The sequence below is a fragment of the Crocuta crocuta genome, unplaced genomic scaffold, assembly GCF_008692635.1.
Source record: "Crocuta crocuta isolate KB4526 unplaced genomic scaffold, BGI_CrCroc_1.0 scaffold2175, whole genome shotgun sequence".
Taxonomy (NCBI): domain Eukaryota; kingdom Metazoa; phylum Chordata; class Mammalia; order Carnivora; family Hyaenidae; genus Crocuta; species Crocuta crocuta.
In genome coordinates, this window is record NW_027533082.1 from 178469 (window position 1) to 184169 (window position 5701).

Genomic DNA, 5701 nt, shown 5'->3' on the forward strand with positions numbered 1-5701 from the left:
AAAATATCCAGTCCTCTACAAGCAATGAACAGCCAGATTAAAATTTAAAACAGTATCATTTACAATAGCATCAGAAATATGAAATACTTAGGGGTAAATTTGACAAAAGATATTCAAGACCGACACATTGAAAGCTATAAAACATTGATCGCATACATTAAATCCACCCAACTTATAGGAAAAGAGATCAGATTTATGGTTACCAGCAGTGAGGGTAAAGGAGGGGAAATTGTAGAAAAATGGTCAAAAGGTAAAAATTTCCAGTTATAATATTAATAAGTAATGGGGATGTAATGTAAAGTATGATGACTATAGTTAACACTGCTGTATGATTTAAAGGAAAGTTGTTAAGATGGTAGATCCTAAGGGTTCTCATCACAAGGAAAATTTTTTTCTTTTTATTGTATCTGTATGAGATGAAGAATGCTAACTAAGCTTACTGTTTAATCATTTCACAATATATAAAAATCAAAGCATCATTCTATATATCTTGTACTGTAATGTGTGTCAATTATTTCTTGATAAAATGAGGGGGAAAGTTGGAAATAACCCAAGTGTCCATTGACAGATGAATAGATAAAATGTATTATACACAAAATGGAACACTATTCAGCCTTAAAAAGGAATGAAATTCTGTCACATGCTACAACAAGGATAAAACTTGAAGACATTATGCTAAGTGAAATAAGCCAGACAGAAAAAGATTCATGATTTCATTTATTCGAAATACCTAAAGTAGTCAAACTCTTAGGGACAAAAAGCAGAATGGTGCTTGCCGGGGTGTATAGGGAGTGGGGCAAGAGGGGTTGGTTTAATGGGTACAAAATTTCAGTTTAGGGAGACGAAGAAAAGCTCTGGAGACAGATGGTGGTGATGGTTGCACAACAATGTGAGTGTACTTAATGCCACTGATATTAGTACTAAAAAACGATTAAGAGGAAATTTTATATTATAACTAATCACAATTTTAAAAAAATATATAAGTCAATCTCCCAGGCCCAACATTGCTTTCAGAGTCTACACACATCTCAGCCTCTTTACAATACCAGAACCATGAAAACATGACTCGCATCAACCCATGTAGGTATCTGCTTGGAAATAATAACCCAATTCCACATACTAGATGACATCACCCCAATCCAGAAGCTTACCCCTGGAAATGATGTTGTTTCAGATAACATCGTCCCAGTCAAAGGTCTCACCATTGGCAATGATTTTGCATTCTACACAGGGTAAGATTTCACCCCAGACACTGAGACCATCATCTCAATGTTGCCTATATGCTACCTTTCTTAAGATATTGACAAATTGAACACAATATATTTATTGCTTTTCTTTCTTTGATATTGGAGATTCTATTACATTTATTGAGTTCATTGTTTACTTAGCTCATGACCCTGGTATATGTTTTGCTCTCTGATAAAAAGCATACTANGGCCTATAAGAACTTCTTATTCTTCCACCTGTTTTCCTTCTTTTTACTCTCACAATAAAATGTCTTTTATGTTGTTTAGGGCAACTTATGCCTTATTCTCTATAAATCTTTTCTACTATTTGAACCACTCAAATATTCCATTAATGGAGTTCAAGATGGATGTCAAGACATCAAGTCATCAACTGTAATATTTTTTTTTTTTTTTTTTTGTAAAAATGCTGTCTTGAGTCAATTTTGAGGCCCTGGTTAGAGGCTGGTTGTTTGCCCTTCTTGAACAGATGATAAAGTACACACTTCAACCATTTCCCAGATCATGCATTCACACTCTGGGACACTATGCACCAGCCCTTTTTGCCCATGGGCCAGGTACCAGACAACTAAGGACAGTCCCTATACCCTGGAGCCTGAGAAATCATTCAAACTAGCCAGTCATCAAAGGTCCAGAAAAATGTAGCTAACCCCAACTCATTTGTAATACATAAACTGCTCCTGAGAGATCCAACTAGCTGTTATCCAGGTGTAACCCCTATGTGGCTCTGTTTGGCAACTTTCTCTCTTTTGGAGCTATAAGTAACAAAGAGTTCTGCCTTCTGTCTGTTTTTGTGACAGTGTGTTGTGCTCTGCTATCAAAAGAACCTTTAAATTGTATGAATCTGTTTACAGAAATAAACTCATAACATATACAAAAATTAACTCAAAATGGATCAAAAACCTAAATATATGAGATAAACTTTAAAGCTCTTGTAAGAAAACAAAGTATAAATCTTCATGTCCTTGAATTTGGCAATGGATTTTTAGATATGACATCAAAAACAAAAGCAACAAAAAGAAAAAAACATATAAATTGTACTTCATAAAAGTTAACAACTTCTCTGGATAAAAAGACACAATCAATAAAGTAAAAAGGCAATCCACAGAATGGAAGAAAATCTTTGCAAATCATATATCTGAAAAGGGATTTGTATTCAGAATATATGAAGAACTCTTATAATTCAATAAGAAAATGACAAAGAAGCCAATTTAAAAATGGACAATGGTCTTGAATAGATATCGATATCTCTCCAAAGAAGATCTATAAATACCTGATAAGTACATGAAAAGATGCTTAATATCATTAGTCATTAGGAAAATGTAAAAATTAAAAAAAAATGAAAATTAACCATTGTCTTTGAGAATCTAAAGCAAATGGAACCCTCATATATTGCTGGTAGGAGTGCAAACTGTTGCAGCCACTGTGGAGTAGTTTGGCAGTTCCTGAAAAAAGGTATACATAGAATAACCACATGACCCAGCAATTCCATTCTTACATATTACCCAAGAGAAATAAAAACATGAATCCACACAAACATTTGTACAGAACTATTTAAGGCAGCATTTACAATGGTAGAAACATGGAAATAACCCAAATATCCATCAATGTTGAATGGTTAAACAGAATACAATATGGGCATACAATTAAATATTATTCAGCCATAAAAAGGAATGAAATATTGTACATGCTACAATGGGAGTGAACCTTGAATATATTATGCTAAGTGAAAGAAGCCAAACATGAAAGGTCACATACTGCATGATTCCATTTATATGAAACACCTGAATTGGATAATTCCATGGAGACAAAGCAGATTAGTCATTGCTAAGAACTGGAAGAAGAGAAAAATTGGTAGTGACTAATGGGTATGGGGTCTCCTTCAGAGTTAATGCAAATATTTTGGAACTGAATAGAGGAGATGGTTTCACAACATTGTGAATGTACTATATGTCACTGAGTTATACACTTTAAAAAAACTAATTTTTATGTTATGTTAATTTCTCCTAAAAATATAGTCCTATTTGAAAAAAGATATTTATAAACGTATATTCTCTAGGCCAATTGGCCTTCATTTGTTTTTATATTGCATATCTCTCTGAGCATCCAATGATACCAATTGACCTTATCCTAGGCAAATGTACACACCCAGTAACAATGTACATACCTTTCCTCCACCACACACACATGCACATCATTTTGAATATAATTCCAGAGGATTCAGATGTTTCTTTAGTTAAGAATGCTGGAACCCAAGGAGAAAGTGCTCTCACTTTAACATAGGTCAGTTGCTATTTGTCTCTTCCTTTTCTATCTCACTCCCAAGTAGATTCTTCTCCATCTCCTCTATATTTTTTCTCTGCCTGTAGCTTCTGCTTCTTCTTTATGTCAATCTGGTCATATATTAGGGTTTCTCTGGTTCCTAGGTATAGATATTTTCATAAGTGTATATACTCTAGAACCTTCTAAGCATATGCAAACTTGCATACCATTTCAGGTGGTCCACAGACTTCCTCAGTTGAGAATGTGTGGTCTACATAAGTTTCAGTGACCATGTAAGACTTCCTTAGACATTGAACCAAACCTGGTGCAGAGGGCACAAGGGTGGGTATGGACTGGGAAGCAGCAACCTTGTTTGCAGCATGGCTAGGCTCCTCCTAGGTGCTCTGGTGAAGATACTGCAATTGAGAAACCCATCAGGCTGCACCACCTAAGTCAACTGGTAGGCAGCAGACAAGGTCAAAGAAGCTTCCACTTGGACACTATGAATAAGAACAGAGAGCAGGCAGGCATGGAGACTCTCCCCAGAGCAATCATTTCTCTGGGCTTTATGGAAACCTTCCACTGCAGAGGGCTGGAAGGGATTTGTCCTGGTTTCCAGTTGTTAGGACATCATTCCCATCTCTGCTGGGGTTCACTTATCTCTGTGAGAATTTGGGAGAGGGAGGGAAGGAGCCAAAGACATTTACTCAGGTCACCACCATGGTTACCTCTTCATGTTTGTTTTGGAGTAACCAATAGTCAGGTGCCTGAATGCAAAGGATGATTGGCTCTGGAAGGTGAGAAGGAGTCTGGAAACTGCATATTCCTCGCTTCTTAAAAAGCAGGGAAAATCAGACCATATCTACACCCCTCAGATCCTCAGCCACCTTTCCACAACAGCTAAACCTTTGAATGAAAATAGCCATGGACCAAATGTTCCAGACTGAAATTGTGTCTGCCATCAGATTTCAGCAAGTCTACTTAACACTCTGTGATTGTTTGGGCACAATAAATACATGTAATTTTAATAGAACATAAAAGAACTACCTATATATGAAAATTAAAAAAATATTTTGTGTGTAGCCAGTTCAAGCTATTTTCCATACAGTAAAAATTAATGCAATGAACTTAATTTTGTAAACTTGTTGGTTTTTCTCTATCCTAAACACATTCTTTGTGTTTAGCTTTATTTAATTTTTGCTTATAAGAATAACCCATGCTGAGGGGAGCAAATCAAATAAAACTGAACAAAGATATTTAGAAGAAAATAAAATCCACATTTCAACTATCTGCTTCCCTACCTGGCAATCCATCATGTACCTATTATGTGAAGATCTGGAGGAGAAGAGAAATGAAAATCAGTGGCTAAGTGGAGTAGGTTGAGGTGGTAGGTGCTCTGAGATCAAGGAGAAAAGGTAAAAAAAAAAAAAAAAATCCTCAGAAATGTACCAATGGCCGGTTGACCTAGAAGAAAATGTAGCTTTTCCCTGATAAGACAGAATAAACACATACCACAGGGCCACATTTGACCTTAGGGATTAGCAAAGACCAAAATGAATGACAGGGCCTCAAACGGTGAGAGGAGGGGACCTAAGCAAAGCGATCTGAAGGGGGCTAGTGAAGGGAAGATGTGGGCTGGATCCTGACGCACTTTCTGCTGGTGGGAGGGGAACTAGGGACCGGAGCCCACTGGTGACGTTTCCTTCACGTGATCAGAAGCCGACGTGTGCAGAAATCCCTCACCTCCAGGTACCAGCTCCCTATTTCCGTGGAGAAAGATTTCAGACTGAGGGACAGAGGGCAGCTGCCCTATAGCCCTGCAGGTCGGTACAACCGGAGGAGAAGTTGGGGGGAGGGGGATTTGGGGTGGGGGTGGTAACTGATNAACTGATAGAGGCTACAGAGGATCCTGTCTGCTTTCCAGATGCCACCTCCTCCCACCACCATTCATTTTGGCGCAGGAAATTGTATGAGTGTTGAGGGAGAGGTCTGGGCACCATCTCTTATTTCCCCGGATAAGTGTGGGCTTACGGCAGAAAGAAATGTGAGGAGACGGAGACATCTCTCTGGAATGGCTACAAATCTACCGGCACCTACGGACCCCACCCCCCAGGGGTGGGGGATGGCAAAGGGCAAAGACCTGAGTGGGTCCAGGACTGGATTCTTTCTACCCCTTCCTTCCCCAATGGCTATAT

General features: G+C 38.0%; 1 protein-coding gene across 2 annotated transcripts in view; it reads left to right on the plus strand.

The window, feature by feature from the left end:
* Positions 1 to 5209: 5209 nt before the first annotated feature.
* TCEAL5 (transcription elongation factor A like 5) overlaps positions 5210 to 5701 on the plus strand; it is a 3097-nt gene continuing 2605 nt past the window's right edge. For both annotated transcript variants that reach the window (XM_077745964.1, XM_077745965.1), the window contains exon 1: positions 5210 to 5329. The gene's annotated coding sequence lies outside the window, so the exon portion shown is untranslated. The remainder of the gene's footprint in view (positions 5330 to 5701) is intronic.